Source organism: Natator depressus, chromosome 2 (assembly GCF_965152275.1).
Source record: "Natator depressus isolate rNatDep1 chromosome 2, rNatDep2.hap1, whole genome shotgun sequence".
Taxonomy (NCBI): domain Eukaryota; kingdom Metazoa; phylum Chordata; order Testudines; family Cheloniidae; genus Natator; species Natator depressus.
The window spans coordinates 193225718-193243622 of record NC_134235.1 but is presented as its reverse complement, the minus strand read 5'-3'; the positions used below and the strand labels follow the sequence as shown (position 1 = coordinate 193243622).

Below are 17905 nucleotides of genomic sequence, written 5' to 3'. Positions count from 1 at the left end.
GGTCACTCTTCAGTAGCTGTATAGGCCAGGTGCTGCCAGTCTTGCTAAAAATTTGAGTCACAACTGTTATTTTACTGAAAAGAAACACAAAAGGAAGGAGCAGATCTGTGCAGTAAAGAAAATGCTGTTTTTACATAATCACTTTTTTGACTAAAAGTGTCTTGTAAAGGAAAACTCATGGGGTGAAATCCTGGCTCCATTGAAGTCACAGCAAAACTCCCATGGACTTTCATTAGGCAGGATTTTACCCCCATTTTTTTTAATTCATAAATTCCATATTGTTCACAAAATTACTAAATTGGCATTTCTAACAGTATTTAACCCAACATAAAAAACTGACTAAAGAAAGGAGAAGTTGCCATTTGTACAGGAAGAGACCCATCAAGACTCTACTTCAGTGAGTGAGGAAAGTGGGAGGCTTTGAAGCTTAATTTAACATGAGAATTAAGGGAAGAGTGTTGCTCAGTTGTTTAAAAATGTGGCTTACTTGTAGCTTCAGGACGGTTGTTACTGGAGAGGGGAGGGGTTCTTCAGAGGCCTAATTTTTCTTTCCTCTAAATTTTGTAACCACCTTCCACCTCTGAGAGGCATGATAGTGTAAGGACTTTTTTTTAATGCTGGTGATTATTTTCTATGTGGATTATTTTTTGTATGTAATAATGACAAGCTACATCAGTTCATTTGGGATACTATAGTGTAGGCTCATACTGTGTACTTTTATTATAACAACATAATTTGTTGCCACTGACAAGTTGTTTTTGTACAGAAATGGCTAAATACCAACTACACTCTCACTTCTATAGTATAAAATCTGTGGGGAGTGGAGTTCAATGTTTTTAAATCTGCTACGTTGCAGGAAATAGCACAGGGCATTTTTAAAAAATTATCTGGCAGAGGGATCTTTGGACTCAATAATTTTTTAAATTAAAAATATTTTTGCCTCCTGATCAAATCTAAATGTTGACACGTATGGGAAATCTGTGCTTCAGTCATAACCCCCCACAAGCTGTGTGCTGTTGTCTCTCCAGTAGAGCCAAGAAGCATTTTGATTAAGCTCAGTGTGTTTTCTGGATAAAAGTGGATTCCATTTGGCTCAGTCCTTTTTTTAAAGATTCCAGCCCCCACCTTAGATGCTCTAAAATAATAACAAAAAGAAAAATTCTGGAAGACTGTACTGTAAAAATGGCTTTATGCAAATACTCCCTTATTGGTTTGCTCCAGCTGAGTTCCATGGTGGCCGTGAGGTCACAAGCAGAGGTGGGGCTGTCACTCCACAGTTGGCTAACACAACCTGCAAGTGGTGTGTGGAGAGAGTTACTAGGTGGCATGTGCTGACCGAGTCCCTCCCTGGCTGAGGGGACCATACAGCATATATTACTGAAGTGGATGGAATTCTGATAACTTGATTTGCAGCTCAACTTTACTGTGCAACTTGCCGTTGGATGTGATGATGATAATCATAATAATTAGAGAGAGACACTAATTCTGAATGCTAGGATGACTGGTTATTGATTTCCTGCCCCTCACCTGAGAGCCTGTGAAGGGGCAGGTTAATTGACCGGTGCTGCCAAGGCACTGGTACTGCTGAAAGGAGGCATGGCGGTACAGGCTTAGATTCTTGCCAGGGTGAGAGGCTTTGTGGTGGTTTTAAATTTAATTCCACCCCAGCCCACCCCTTCTCCCTAACGTTTTTGACAGGTGGAAAAGGAATTCGCTTCCCAGACCAGACTGTTCGTGAGGAGAGGTGTCTCCTGGTAGAAACAGAAGTGAAACAGTTGTGCCTCATTCTCTCCCCCGAAGCAGCAGCAGATCTTTTGGTGGACAAGGAGACTCCAAAAGGGTGGAATGGGCATGAGGCCCAGGGCGAGCAGCACCACAACTTGTGGTTAGAGTGGCTTCTCAATGATTCACAGTGCTAGCTACAGGGAAACACTCTAGCAGTTAGCACTGTGAATCATCCAGATAGGATGGCTGCATTCTTTTCATCACTTCACTGTGACCCCTCCCCATGGATACACAGGATGTTGCAGCTTTAGTTTTGTCACTCATGTGGACCAAGTTTATGGTCCATTCAAAGAGTGAGGGAGTCTCTCTATAAGCATTTACAAAGTTCTGAAGCTTTGGTTTTTCACAAGGAAATGTCTTTTGCTTAAATGCATGTTTTTAGTGAAAATGGGAATTGTTAAGCTTTAAACAATGAAGATTTAGAGAGAGAGAGAGAGAGAGTATGAGTACTTCTGTTGGTTTTCATGGGAAAATGTGCAGGTGTCCTTAGTTTTGTTTGTACTTCACTCAGTCAGTGAGCTTGACAATAAATCAAATCAATGAGTATAGGATATGTGCTGCATATGCAGCATATATCCTATACTGAATGGTTTCAGAGCAGCAGCCGTGTTAGTTTGTATCCGGAAAAAGAAAAGGAGTACTTGTGGCACCTTAGAGACTCACGAAAGCTTATGCTCAATAAATTTGTTAGTCTCTAAGGTGCCACAAGTACTCCTTTTCTTTTTGCCTGTACTGAATGTATATACTGTATCATAGGTGTTTCTGTGTGCATGTCTGAATAGGTACATACCTACTTATTTCATTCATTCATCTACACTTAATACTTACCTCTGGTTGCTGTATGTATCTACAGGACATGAACCACTCTGGATATTCCATGGAACTTCTCTCTTCCCCATTCAACCTTGTAATCACTTTGCTTTGTTGCTTTCTGAACATTATGCATGCAGCTACTGTACCTAGTACATTTCCATCCATATCCTTTCAAACTGCCCTCCTATGGTCTGGACATATTGGGTGAGCCATGAAAGATAACAGGTTCACCAGCATGGCTTATGCTGTCCCTGAGTTAAGCCCTCTAGCCATCTTGCTGAATTATTAGAGAGCTTCCCAAACACTACTGCTGTTCTAAAAAGAGGAACACAACTTACTAGAAGGAAAAATTGCTAGGTGAACTGTGCAGACCCTTTTAAAACTTAATTTAAAAAAAATTAGAATATTGGCCTACTTATGAAAACTCAAGGATGCAAAAATGTATTTATGAATAGTATCTGTGGACCAATTTTCTTTTCTTTGCATTCGTTAGTGGGTAGATTTTTTGACATGAATTCTTTACTTAGTGATATAGTCTACTGTAAGATGTTATGCTTTTTCTTTCCTTTCTCCTCTTGGGGGAGTAAAAATAGTTTGGATGTTGTTTTTTCTTGTGATGGCTCTGAATTACTGAGGTATACAGCACAGTTTAAAGGAACAAAACCCAACAAGCTCTAGAATGCTAGAGGTGAGTCTAAGTCCTTCCCACTGCAAATAAATTTAAGAAATGATCAAGTATTTGAGGATTTGAGTCTTAGTGTGGACAATGTATTTGAGGTCTTGTCTTCACTGGGAGAAATGGTAGGGGGTTGTTTTTTTAACATGTTAACACAAACATGCTAAAATCCTACTGTACACAGGGCAATTGTAGTTTTAACATGTGGGAGCTGGTCAAAGTGAACCTGAGAGTCTCCCACAGGTTTTACCTCAACCAGCTAATGTGTTAAACTACAGCTGCTTTGTCTATGCAAGGATTTCAACACATGTTAAAAGTGTACCTTTTCTCCTTAGAGGCCATAGAGTCCTCCAAGGTGGAAAACAGGATGTAAACTTGTAATAGGAAAAAAAACAACCAGCAGGGAAAAATTTTAGAAGGAAAAAAACTCCAGATGTTTCAGGCATTCTACCTATGTAACCCTTCTGTCAGGTGGAGCCAGCAGCAACCAGGGCCGGGTTCAATATCTAGGGTTTCCTTTCCATCAATACAACACAAAACCGACTTGAGCCCCTACCCAGTAACCTGGGAAAATGACACACCACCTCCGGGTGCCTCTGAGAGACAATACTTCCCCACTCACAAGCACAGAGTCTGAGTGGAGAAAAGAAACTTTTAATAAAAGGAGGGAAGTAACTGGGTGTTAATTTGGAAAAACACTGCAACCAGGGTTCATAAAAACGTAAACCATGAGCAAGTAATTTGGGCAGTGTCCTTTTTCCCCTCAAGTTCACTAACCCAAAAGTCCCTTTCATGTGCCTGACCCTTCTCTGCATCCCACTCACAGTTGCTGTCCTTGGGCAGTGCAGACCCAGAGTTCACCTCCCACCCTGGGTGGAGAGTGGGAAGGTAAAGCACCTTACTCCCTCCACTGCTCAAGCGCTCACTTGCCAACCCTCTCTGCGGGGTTCCTCTCTGCCAGCCACTCCACTGGCCTCTCCCCCAGCCGCCCTGCTGGCTGTATGCTGTGCCTTACCAGACACTCGTTTGCCAGTTGACTGTCAGTCACCTTCTCCTGCCACCTGCCTCTCTGCTGTAACCTCTGCACATCAGTCTCTTAGTAATTTTCAGCTCTTTATAGGCCCCATCTCAAATTATTTCAGATCTTACTGATTTTTAAGCTCTTAGCAGGCAGGGTAGAAACACAGTCCTACCAAAACATGTTTCAGTTCTGATTGAGCATTTAAAATAATAAACAGAATCCTAATAAAGCCTATTTAAACAGTGGGGAGGCACAGGCTTAACTAGTCCAGGAAGAACCCTTGGAGAGGATTTGCAGCCTCCTGGCTAGGACACCTGGCCTCACTCCTCTTATTTTCTTAGGCGTCTGGCATTCGAGCCCCTGGCTTAACGAGGCTCTTTCAAATGAGGGTGACCCCCTTACTTGGGACAGGTTAAGCACAACCATGCTTTCCTGTATTCCTACAATAAACAAACATTTGTAACAACATTTCACCACCCCTGCATTCAGTACTACGGTGATTTGTAACCCAACACCACCCAAAGTTGATTACTTTGACACTGCTCTATCTGCTGAATATCTAAGCAGGGCAGGAGCAAACTGTATTTACATAAACACACCCAAAGTCTCCCCACCCCACCCTCTAGCTAGCTGTCAGGGAAGCATTCATTCAGATCCTGCTTACACATACATCATAAGCAAGCAAACAAACAGAATGGCCATTTTTGCTGGTCACCTTTTGAGGCTGAGCTTTTATACATTTCTTGACTTACGGGTGCTTTAGTTCTCATCTTAAAGTTACTTTCTTTTTTTCTAAGGGCTCTTATGAATGTAATTCTACGCAGCATTTACTTGTACCAGTAGAAGAGAATTAATTTATTCTGGATTTAGCCAAAGTGACTGAAATGGATACGTGAATTGTAACTATGAAGCCAACAAATGAGCTCTCTTTTGCTGGTATTATTTCTATACTGTATATTGTTAAGTAATTAGATATATTGAAGAGGGAAAGTATTTGTTTTTTTAATTATAAGCATGCTAAAGTTTTAGACTGTAACAGCAAGATTGTGGGGATTGGCCATGCTGTGCCTGGTGCTGCTCTGGGATTGGGGGGCAGGCAAGGGAGAGGAGGTATCTTTGCACTGCCCTGATCTTAGTGGTGCTGGTCTGGTCGGTCCATGAAAGAAACAGTCTGCCTTGTTATAGCTTATGTTCAGCTGCCTCTTGTCTCCATGGGCCATTTTGACCTCAGGTATTGGGTGGAGATTGCAGGTCCCTGGCTATGTTCGCTAGATCCGGGAGTGCACAGGGGATGGCATGGAGCCAACTATGACACCTAGGGCTTTCCCCGTGATTAAGAATCTAGTTAAGCCAATGTTAAGGCTGTTTTGCATTGTCAAAATGGTACAGAGCAATCTTGGGGAACCAGAAGCTGGCTCTCCGCTAGTCTAAATGAACACACCAGTTAAGGTTGTTTGTCAGCTATACCTTGAAGTATTTTAGGGGGGGTTTCACCCCCGCTAATTTCCAGCTGCATTATAACCTTAATCTGTTTTTGGTGTTTAGTATTGTCTGGATGACTTAAGTTGCATAACCTTTTAATTTAACTTTCTTAGCTGTCCACATGTTTAATCTTCAACCAGCTGTCTCTCATTTGTTAAAACCACTTTTCTCTTGTTGCTGTTGATGGACTTTATTGGGAAATGTGTAAATGGATGAAGATATAGTTGAAGCCTACTTCTTTTCTGAGGTTTTTATATGTCCCTTATATCAGATGATACATTAAATTCTGTAAATAAATTGAAGTATATAGACTGAAACTCTCTCAAGCAGAATGGTTGCTGAATTAAAACAGCAGGGTGCAATTTACTGTATTTTAATTTAAGGTTCTGCATATGAAAATAAACTTTGCCTACTTAACCCAGAAGTTCACTGAAACATGCATTTATTTTTATTACAGCTGGCAATCCTGAAACTCCCGCAGACAGCACCTCATTTTAAGGCCTCATTTGTGAACTGCACAATCAGATTCTTAAAGAAAAAAAGGCTCAGTTCTGTTTTAATCACAGTGCTGTTGCCAGATGTATCAGGTACACTGCTCATAATGTACCTTGTTACAAAAAGTACCTGGGGGGTGAAATTCTCACACCTCTGCAGTCAGTGGGAGTTTTGCCATTGCCTCAGTGGGGTCAGGATTTCACCACAGCATGTGCTCTTTCAAAGAAGTTGCTGCATCAAGAAGTATTCAGAGAGCTTGTGGTGACATGCTGGAATTAAGAAGTTAATAGCGGGTTAACTCTTAGAAAACTGTGTGCCTGCTGGAAAAAGGCTGCTTGAGACATGCCCTCTTGGAAAACTAGACTAGGCTTTTAGTTTAGGCGATTACTTCTCAATGTTCCAAGAGATAACCATGACAGCACTTTATTTGTGTACGGTTTAAATAGTGCATTAATAATAAGGGACAAATTCTGCTCTTTTGGTATGTAGGTGCTCGCTGACTTTATAGTTACATGTAGGGAGTTCTTATAAAGAGCTTTCTTCCTATTGTAAAACCTGTAGGATGAAGGCCAGAGCCTATTTAGTCAACAGCTCTCACCCAGTCACTTTTCAGTAGAATTGTGGCAGCCAGCAGGAGACTAGGAAAAACAGCCCATTATTGTTTAAATACTTGAAGTCTCCAGTATTTTTCACAGTCACTGCTGCTGAGCAGCAGGGGATTGTTTTTGGTTTAGTTTGTTTGTTTTTTGTGAACATACTGCTGGAGTGAGCTAAATAAGCACCGTTTGCCTTTGAAGGAATGTGCTCTTCTATTTTCAAGCTTTCCTTCGAAAGAGAGGAAGTTGTATGGAGACAACCCTTCATCATAACCTCTGCATTTTAGTTAAAATTAATTAGCAAAGATGAGGTAAAATTAAATATGCAGAAGGACTGAATTGCAAACCTGAAGATAGCTGGTACCCATCTTCTACTCCCTCAGCTAAACTACATTCATTGCATTAATAAATCATATGTGCACATGAACACTGAACACATCATTTTGGCTTCGAAGAGTGAGTCCTTCCGTACCTGATGGATGGTTTGGGAGAGAGCCTGCAATGATTTAAAAAAATGCTTTATATTTGTAAAATCCTCAGGGTAAATCCTGAATCCATACTGAACTGCTTCTCTTTCTTATACCATTAGATTTGTTTTGACACAACAACATTGGAATGATTGCAGGCATGAACAGCGGTCAGTTTTTAGCTGGTAAAAGCATAAGGGTTATGACTATTCAGATGCTTTTTATATAAAATTTGAGTACAATAGTAGGTGCCTGACACACATGCTCTTTCTGCTGTAGGTGTTGGATTGAAACCCAAAGAAGAGGACCCAGCATGCAGCACAAACAGAAGTCTGTGAAAGGACATATACAACCTCGCCTGAGGATTTGGAGAAGCGTTTCCTACTAGCAGACCTGATGGAGCTGCTCCTAGCGAACATTTGACAGCGGTTCCTAACTCTTTTTTTTTTTTTAACTGCACTGGTTTACCAGACTAAGCCCTCAGCTCTTCTATCCTCTCATTCAATTGTGTGTGCTCTAACAATGCAACTTGTCTTACGATCATGAGACTGGGAACCAGGCAGCCTCAAACGTGGGTTAGTATGTGTACAAATGAAGAGGAGGTGGGTGGCAGTAACGTAGTGGGATCCAGGATAGAGGTTTGTCGGGGAGGGAAAGCTGGGTATACTAATTACAAAAGCCTGAAACTCCTGTGGTGGTTTAAGCTGTTCTAGATATTCCAATCTAAATCTGTTTTTCATGCTCTTTAATTAATGTTGCAATGCTGAAATGTGTTCTGTAGGTGGAAGTGATGGCACAGAAATTAAGCCATTACTAACATTCCTGGAACACACAGGTACTTGGTTGCTAAGTTAAGTTTTGCATGTCTTTCCTCTGCTTCAGCCTGCCAAGCTATTCCACCCGCATTATGTAATAGCTTCATCTACCAAAAGGCAAGCAGATTTGCCATGATTGCCTGTTCTACATAGGGATAATCTGTCTCTAAAACCAAACCCATTTTCATATCGTGGGGACTAAATCGTCCTGCTTTGGGTCACTGGCAGATTTGTTTCCTTCATGGCACAGAGTCCTTCGCCACCATTCAAATTTAAATCTGTTAAATTTTGTGCAGCTCTTTGTACAACATTTCCCATTGGTGGGAAATAGTCTCTCCTTTTTCCCTCACCATGCCCCCACAAGCAGTTGGACTGGGTGGGGGCTAGCAGAAGTCTGTAACTCATACCTCACTACAGGGCACTGGAGGGCTGGGCAGAAGGAGGGGCAGCTTATGGGAGTCATGGCTGACTGGAGAAGTCAGTCAGGATCAAGATATTGGAGGGAATCTAGGCAGCCCATAAGGGAGGTAACCTAGGAGCTTTATGGGTAGAGAGAGAGGAGAAGGGGCAGGCAAGCCTGAGGACATAACCAGTGTCATTGGCTGGTTTGAGCAAGGCCAGGAGTAATCTCTGCCTCCCCATCCATCCCCTTTCAACACCCCCCTTCTCCTTCTCACCCCTGATAAAGAGCATTGAGACTAGAGGAGACCCTGCACTAGTATATCCTAGAAAGGCTTTGCTGGTGCAGTTATACCAGCAACATCCCTTACTGGAGACAGTGTATGTGGGGAAAAAGGAGTTCTTTTGCTGGTATAGTTAAAATTGTAAGACATCAGGCATACTGCCAAAAGAAAACTCTTGCTAGGATAAGCTGTGCCTATATGGGGTGTGTGGGGAGAGAGGGGGTGGTGGTGAGAGAGAGAGAGAACTATGTCATTTAGGGGCATGGTTTTCACACTCCTAACTTGACATAGCTATGCTGGCAAAACTTCGTCATGTACGCATGGTCACAGTCTTCCCGCGAGAGTTCAGATGTCCAGCAACCCAGTGTAGTGGCTGGGAGGAGCGATTACAAAGAAGTCCCTGCAGTATGTGTGAGGTTACAGCACTGGTGCGGGAATGCAGGAGGAGAACATCATACCCAATGCATAACACATGAATGAAAAACAATTTGACCTACCACAAGCCCTAGGCCACCTGACAGTTTACTTAACTCAATTCCTAGACTGCCCCTGCTCAGCTGGCAGGGAGACTTTTAACATGGCTAACAAGACAGACCCACAAGCTCATTGGCCTGTATATACCTCAGGGAGTGTTCAGACTATGAGTCTCCCACACACACACACCCCCCCCCCCCCCGCAATCCATGTACATAGGGGATTTGTGCCTTTCTTTCAGCAGATCAGTTCCAACCCCTAGCACTGAGGCTGTGCTGGTGTCTCTGAACAGCTTCATCCAGGTGGTGATTAGGCCAGGACTCCATTGACCAGCATGGCAACTCTGAGGCCTCTTCAAGCCTGAAGGCTGACGCTCCAGCAAATGACACGTCAGCTGCTGCTCTCTTTCCCACCCAACTGTGAGGCTAGTTCTCTGAGGAGCAAGATGATGAATCCAAGGCCTCTGCACTTCAAGGCCAGTAATACGGTAAATGCCTCAGCAGCTCTCTTGCCTCAGACTTGGCAGGGAAGGTAAAGTCCTCACTGTGCTCAGACAAAGCAGCAGTTATTCCCAAGGCCACAGCTAATCAGCTGCCTCAGATCACTACTTCTGCAGCAGTCTCTTCCCTCACTGACCCTAGGAGAAGTGATATTTTTCTGCATTGTTTTAAAAGCTCTGGATGAGAAAAATAATGTTCACGCTCCAGTGTTCCAGCAGCAGAGTGTTAAACTGGCTGCCTGTGTTTTTAGAAATGGGGTAGATGTATAGGGAAGGGGGTATGAGCTGTGCGAATGAAGACATCATTTCCTGCTTCTCTCTTTGCTTTCCCTCCTCTTAAATGTCCATCTGCAATGAAACCAAGCTGCTCATTCTGTACTGCCCTCCTGGATGCATTCCAGAAGCATAAAGGGCCAGATTGTCAAGTAGTGTAGATCACTGCAGCTCCAACAGAACTATACCAATTTACAGCAGCTGAGGATCTGACCCAGGTTTGATTTTTAGCTTGATTGCATGTCCTAAAGATGGTGGGGTTACTATACTGCATCCAGATAGAAGTCTCTAGCACCCTATGACCGAGTTCTACAAGCAAAAAATGACAAGAGCTATTGGGAGAAACATTTAGCCCAGGTGATTATTATTTATTATTGTATTTCAGCAGTGCCTAGAAGCCTCTACCAGGGAAAAAGTAATTGCCACAGGAATTAAGCTTAGCAACAGCCTCTCGTTACATAAATTTAAGAAAGTAAACAAATCATAGAAAATTAAAATGGGAAAGGTTGGTGCTTGTCCTTCCTCAGAAGACAAGCAAGACCTCATGTGTGTGGGTGTAGAGAGAAAACAAGAAATCTCATAGTTCATTAAGTTTTACCAAATAGGAAAATCCAGGAAAAACTCAATAAAAATCCATCAAAACATAGAAACATGCACTCCTTGGCCTCTAGCATCTCGTCTTTCCCTTTGTAGGAAGTAGAACTCTCTGAATCTTAACCTAAAGGTTCAGAAGACAAGGCACATGACAAGTGGTTTTTCTCTTGAACAGATTCTGAGACAATGTATGAATATCCCCACACTGAACTTTCCATTTCAGGAAGAGCAGAAAAGCAAGGCTATAAAACCACAAGTGTCCACAAAATAACTAGAAATAGATAGGTAGATATGTGACCTGTTTCACCGACACCTGTTTTACTTTCATGTAACTGCATTGACTTCAGTGGAGTTACTCTTGATTTACGTTGGTGTGAGTGATATGATCGGAGAAACCCATGACTACTAGAACAAAAAAGGCACCGTTCACTTCATGCATGATTCAACTAGTCTTCTCTAACTCTTATCCCTGGAAGCTTGGAGCCCATCTCAGGAATCAGCCTGCCTCGCTATGTGCTTTCTGCACCGCCTAAGAAAAGGAAGGAAGACAGAAGAAGAAGAATGTGGAAGCTTGAGATCTGTCCCGCTGGCCTTGGGGATCCTGGATAAGGAGGAGGCTTGGTCACTAGCCATCCCCGCCACCTTGGCTTTTTGAGGCTTGGATCAAGGTCCCAGTTCAGTTCACTTCCTGTAAGTCTCAACCTGGGATTACTGTCACCCATGTTTGCCAGTCCCATAACATTTTAGTGCTTCTCCTCATTCCTTTAATATTTCTGCCTTGGCCAAGGAGGACTGGTGAGCTACAACTTGGCATTGCTCAGAAGGGGCATCAGGTAAACTATAATATTCCTGGGGAATTTGGAAAATTCACACCTAGGGCCTTAAGAGTTGACTCTTGGGTAAGGGTAAGTACACAACTCTGATTAGTCAGTGAGAGTTGTGGGAGCTCAGCACATACCAGCATTAGGCCCTCTGTACTTTTTAGTGAACCCATGTTTTCTTGTCCTGTCACCGAGATCAAGTGCTTCTCTCGTCTCATGCATTGTCTCTGGGTGCTTGCCTTCACTAGGCTTTTGTACCCAGAGTTAATTGACTGCCAGCTGACTTGAGGTAGCTAACATGCGTCTTTATCCTAGGGAAAAGATCAGCCTTGGTAACCTGGATCACGCTTTTGGGGAATGTCCATACTAGCTTTTACAAACGTGTTAGCTACCTCAAGTTAGCTGGCAATCAGTTAACACTAGATGCAACAGTCTACTGAAGACATACCCTCATTGTCAGTCGTTGCAGTTCTGAAGGTGTCAGGCTTAGCAAGACTTCATCAGAGACTCTTTCATGGGTTCTCTCAGGCTTTGTCTTCTCTGTCCAAAAAAAGGTGCACATTTAGGTGGTTTTAACCCTAGGCTATCTAACACACCATTAGCTATCCCGCTGCAAACTCCTAGTGGAGACAAGGCACATGTAGTTTTTACTGTGAGGTAGCTAGGCAAGGTCAATACTGCCCATGGTTGACCTTGTCTAGTTCTCTGACAGTAAAAGTACAGGCCCAGATCCTAAGAGTTAATTAGACAGCTAACTCCCATTGATTTCACCCCTTTTTCTGCGATGATGACAGTAGCCTGTGTCAGATATATGGGCTACATACTTGAGATGCTTATTGTCAAGGAAATAAATGTCTCTCTCAAGTGGTTGTTACAGGAGTCCCGGAAAATATAATGGCAAACAGACCAGAAATAATTATAAAACAGTCTCTTCCAGGAACCTGTCTCTCTTGAACTTAAATATCATGGATGTGAAGTCTTGTTGCTACCATATATAACATCAACAGTGAATGTGAAATTCCTGGTAAAATGTGGGACAAAGCACATTCAAAAAGAGTTGCTTACCTTTTAAATAAATATACTTTGATAAAGGTCATCTGCAAAGAAAAATAAACTAGGTTAATGCCTGCCTTCTCCCCACCCTTTTTTTTTTTTTCCTTTCTTTTTGATCTATAAAGGGTGCCTGGAAAAGTGTTTGAAAAAAGTGTTGTTTTGTGTTTTCCTTTTGTTTTTTCACACTAGAAATTCAGATCCCATCTAGGCCGCAGGATTCTATGATGGCAGGAGAAGTAGTGAAATAATGTAAGCCACGTAAGTGAATGTTCAGCAATTATGGGGGAAAAGGGATTTTTAGTCAGACTGTTTTATACTTCGGGGTTTGTTTTTAGCATCTATTTTCCTTCAATGACTAATTGACATATTTGATAAAGGAGCCCTATGTTAAAGATTCAACACCCTTTCTCCTTCAGTTAAAAACTCAAAATAAATATCCCAGAGCCCTCCCAGTGGTTCTTCAGCAAAACCAGGGAAGACCAAAGTCTCTCTGATAGTTCTAAATGTAAATAACAATCAGGAATTTTTTTAAAAAATATCACTCACTTTATACATCATAAAAGAGGGGAAAGGACACAATTCCCACTTTTAAAGAAATTCTTTGCAGGTCAGCTTTAAGGGAAGGCATGTTTTGTGTAGAAGGTTTTTCTATTGAACATATGTTTGCTTGAAGTCCCAACCATTTCAAGCTGATCTGAATTGCAGCGCTAAGTCTCTGTATTAGGACCAGATTTACAGTACCTCAATCAAACTTTGATTGAGGTATTGTAAATCTGGTCCTAATACAGAGACTTATAGAGGGATTACTCAAATGAGCCTGAAACTGATGGGAATTAAAAACCTGGGTTAGAGAACTTCAGATTGTCTAAATTAAGTCTTTGAAAATGAATACATAAATGCAGACGTGCAGTAATCAAAAGATTTAAATTAAAAAGAAACATTTCAGTTTTCACACTGCATCATGTTTTAGGTATTTCCAGATTATTTTAGAAACAATGAAGAAAACCTGAAGACTTCTAACTGTAGTTTTGAGATTCATTATCATATATTATAAGGAAAAAAGTAGTCCCTTGTCAATGTAACATTTGCAGTGGGAAGTGAAGCCACTTAAAATGTGGTATACTTTTTTATGGCTACCCTACATTTTAAAAATATTAAGTCTGATAGGGAAAGTGGTGCTTGCCCAAGAAGCCTTCTCCACCATTTACAATATGCTGGCAAAGCATGATCACAATCACAGTCTCTGCTTTTAGGGGCACGTGAGGGCTGCGCCTTACCTGCACTGATGGGAGCTCATATCACACTAAAGCAGGCAGGGAGATAGCAAAGCCCCAGCTCTGTTTCCCCTCTTTATTAGTTCAGTGCAACCAGAGGAGTAGAGTCTACCGGTGTAAGGGGATGGGTGGGGTGGGAGGTCCAGCCCTTGCAATCTCTCTGCACACCAGGGAGCAAGGCTTTGTGCAGTTTGTTCAGTCTAGCCAATTGTTAGCTTCCACACAGTGAACCCCTGTCGGGTTCTATAATAACCATTCATATTGTACTTTATTATGGAGATCATATTTTTTCCCTCTGTCCGTCCCTGTCTTCAGGGATTGAAAGTAGAATCTGAAGCCCTTGGACTAAGTGTAGTGCAGATCATTGCTGGAGAGCTGTCAAGAATTCCCATCAGAGGCTAAGCTTGTAGCATGTTTTGCATGCAATCAAAAACAGCTATTGCACATCACCGGATATTTTGTATGCTCTTCAGAGCACTGTCTCCATCTGTGTTTGGAAAGCGTTTTTTGCGCTTTGGATGCTACCGCATTCTAAACAGTGTACACATGTTAATGGTGCCAGTTGGTTGCCACATTTGGGAGCAGCTGAACCAGTGCCTTCTGCAATGCTTTCTTCTCACAGAAAGCCGCAGGTGTGGGCGGGCTGTAGGACCCAGAAGCTATGACAGTTTGGCCACTTATTTAACTGCCTAAATATGGGTTTTGATGTCTTATATGGGGTAGTAAGGTTTGAAAATGAGGGTCTCATACATATTCTAAAGGCAGGTACATTAGATGTTTTGAGAGAGACAAGGTGGGTAAGGCAATATCTTGTATTGGACCAACTTCTGCTGGTGAGAGAGAGAAACTTTTGAGCTTCCACAGAGCTCTCCAGGTCTCTGCCAACAACACTGCATACCTTAGATGCCTGACAGACAAATCAAGTAGTATCACACTAGAGATGTCTAACATTTTTTAAAAGATTTCAGTTGTGCCCTTTGAATCCAGCAGGAACTTTCACTGATGTATTTGTAAACTTTGCACATCTCACAAGCCCGCAAACATACGCGGAATGACTTGGTGCCATCTCACAGAGAAACAAACTTGTAAGGGGCGTTTGCTGCCTCTGAAGTGGAGCAGGTGAGGTGCCACCTATACCATCTCCTCTTCTCCATTCCATGCAGTCAACTGTGGGGGAAATAGGGGTAGGGGGGAAATCAAGGAGCGAGGTCAGAAAGCACATTCAACAGCAGGTCACAGGTAGAAATGTATTGGTTCTGACTGTACTCCACTGTAGCAGTAAAGTACTCATTTCAGTAGAATGGCCAGCCCCCTGGACTGTATGCAATCACCTGAGCACGACCAGTGCTGGGAATGTATGTTGTGGGTGCACTAGGCCATTCCAATACTGGTAATTAGAGCATCACTACCTAGTGTGGATTCAGTATCCTACATAGAAAAGGGTACAGTCAGTGTACATGGAATGAGTGCTGTTCTGAATAGGTTCTAAAGATATTTTACCATTGAAAGCTGGAAGCTCATTCTAGTTTTTTATTAATGTGTTTGGGATTTTATTTTTATCTTGTTTTTTTTAAGTACATTAACACCTCCTCTCCTCTTTTATTTATTTATTTATTTTAGTTAAAAATTGATTTCCTAACATCATGCTATACATAACTGCATCTTAAACAAATGAAAGGAATTAAACTCATCAAGGCCAGAAGGGCCCATTATGATCACCTAGTCCAGTGGTTCTCAAACCTTTGTACTAGTGACCCCTTTCACACAGCAAGCCTCTGAGTGTGACTCCCCTTATAAATTAAAAACACTTATTTATATATATATATATATATATATATATATATATATATATATATATTTAACACTGTTATAAATGCTGGAGGTGAAGCAAGGTTTGGGGTGGAGCTTGACAGTTCGCGACTCCCCACATAATAACCTTGTGAAGCCCTGAGGGGTCATGACCCCCAGTTTGAGAATCCCATATCTAGTCTGACCTCCTGCACATTGCAAGCCACAGAACCTCACCCACCCACTCCTGTGATAAACCCCTAACCTCTGACTAATAAATCATGAGTTGAAGACTTCAATAAAGAACTTAAAGTTACAGAAAAGCCACCGTTTAAACCTGAAAGTGACCTGTGCCCCATGATGCAAAAAATGACTTAAAATCCCAGGGTTTTTGCCAATCTGACCTGGGGGGAAATGCCTTCAACCCCAAATATGGCAGCCAGTTAGATTCTGAGCATGTGGGCAAGACCTACCAGACAGAATTAAATATTTCCAACTCATGGGTGTTGTTTGTAATGCTTCCAGTACATTGATACCTGTACAAGAGAACACCCTAGCCATCAGTCAAATATCCTGTTTTCAGAAACCACCCCGAAACATACTGAGTGCAATTCTACTCCATGTTTATTAATCCACCTTTGTTAGGCAACCTGTTTGTGTCAGTCCCTTGTCAACACTTAAGACAGATTTACTGTCAATATGAAGGAAGCACAGCCTGGTGATTATTAAATGATAGTATTGTGATTCAAGAGATGCAGATTCTAGTAGAACTGGGTGGAAAATACAAAGTGTTTTGCAACCATTTTAGTAACTTTTTTTTGTTTTGTTAGTTATTGAAATATTATTTTGACAAACTTTTGGCCCAGCTCTAAATTTTATTCTTGGCTTCACCACAAGCTGCCTCTAATCTCATATCACTTCTCTACGCCTCAGACTCCCCATCTGTTAAATGAGAATAATAATTACACAGGCCACCGGGATGCTGTGAGATGTAATTCATTAACATTTCCAAAGCACTTTGAGATCCTCAGATTATTTATTATTATGTGTATTAGCCTAACATCAGAGGCCCCAGTCAGGACCCAGGCTCTGTTCTGCTTGGTATTGTACAAGACAGCCTGTTCATCAAAGATTTTACAGTCTAGTTTCAGACAAGATATGGATATAACAGATAATAGGGTGCAATGGGAGAGGGAGGACAAAAGGAATAGTGATAGGAACATGTGGTGATATGGACCAGCTATGTGCATAGCTAGATGGTTTATAAGATGTAACTACTCAAATAAAATAGGTACAAGTCAGTCCTACTGGCCATATCACCTGGTAATTTCCTACTGCAACCCACAACAGAAGTGGATCTTAAGGAGCTGGAAGAGGACAAGATAGTGGCTTCACAGAGTAGCGAAGGAAGGGCATTTCATGCAAAAGGGACAGCATGGAAGAAAGCACTAAACCATTGGCTGAAGAGGTGGACAAACAGATCTTATGGAAATTGCTACACAAATGCAAAAGATCATCATTAGTAGTATATTATCCCTGTTCCAGTGGGTTTTCATTATATATCAGTTGAGACTTAATCTTGGTAAATTCTTCATTTGTTTCTCATGAAGCATTTTGAGTACAGCTGTGCAAAACTTAAAAAAATTAATGAAAATCTTTGCTGTTATTTAAACAGCTCGTGCAATAGTTGACATTTTTCAAAAAATTATGAAAGCTATTTGAACATTTTTCAACTAGCTCAAACCTTGTTAATCGCAACTAGTTTTATTGGTGAAGATGCAAATTTAAGGAGTTGTCGTTTATGACAAAGTATATTGCATTACCATTTTTGAAAAATATGATAGGAATTTGTATGTTGCATTACTGCTCTTTTGGAAAACTGACCCATATGTTACTAACCGGTAAGACGTTTACCTTAGTTTTATTGGATTTTAATCTATACAGTTCCAAAACAGGCAGGATGTACCAAAGGGGTGGTTTTAGCTGGTTAAAAAATTAATTGAATGCCATTTAAAGTGATGTAACTCTTTCTGACTCTGCTAAGTCCTTCAGAAATAATGCACTCACATGGCTTGCAGTTATCTTCAGGAAGGTTACTGGCATTCAATTTTGTGAATATACATGTTTCCAAAGCCATCAATAAGTTTAAATTAAACAATGTGTATTGGCTATGCGCAGAAATCATTTCTTAGCCAGGTAGGACTGTTCCACAATACAAGTAAAGATCTTGCACTATTATGCTCTACTAAAATATAAAGCTTTGCAAAGATTAGGCTTATAGGAGACTGCTCACCTG

At 41.5% G+C, this 17905-nt stretch overlaps 1 protein-coding gene across 8 annotated transcripts in view; it reads left to right on the top strand.

Moving 5' to 3' along the window:
• Positions 1-13389, top strand: part of LRRC3B (leucine rich repeat containing 3B) — a 69386-nt gene extending 55997 nt beyond the window's left edge. For all 8 annotated transcript variants that reach the window (XR_012638269.1, XR_012638266.1, XR_012638271.1 and 5 more), the window contains 2 exons: positions 7615-7910; positions 11150-13389. The gene's annotated coding sequence lies outside the window, so the exon portion shown is untranslated. The remainder of the gene's footprint in view (positions 1-7614; positions 7911-11149) is intronic.
• The last annotated feature ends 4516 nt before the right edge of the window (positions 13390-17905 follow it).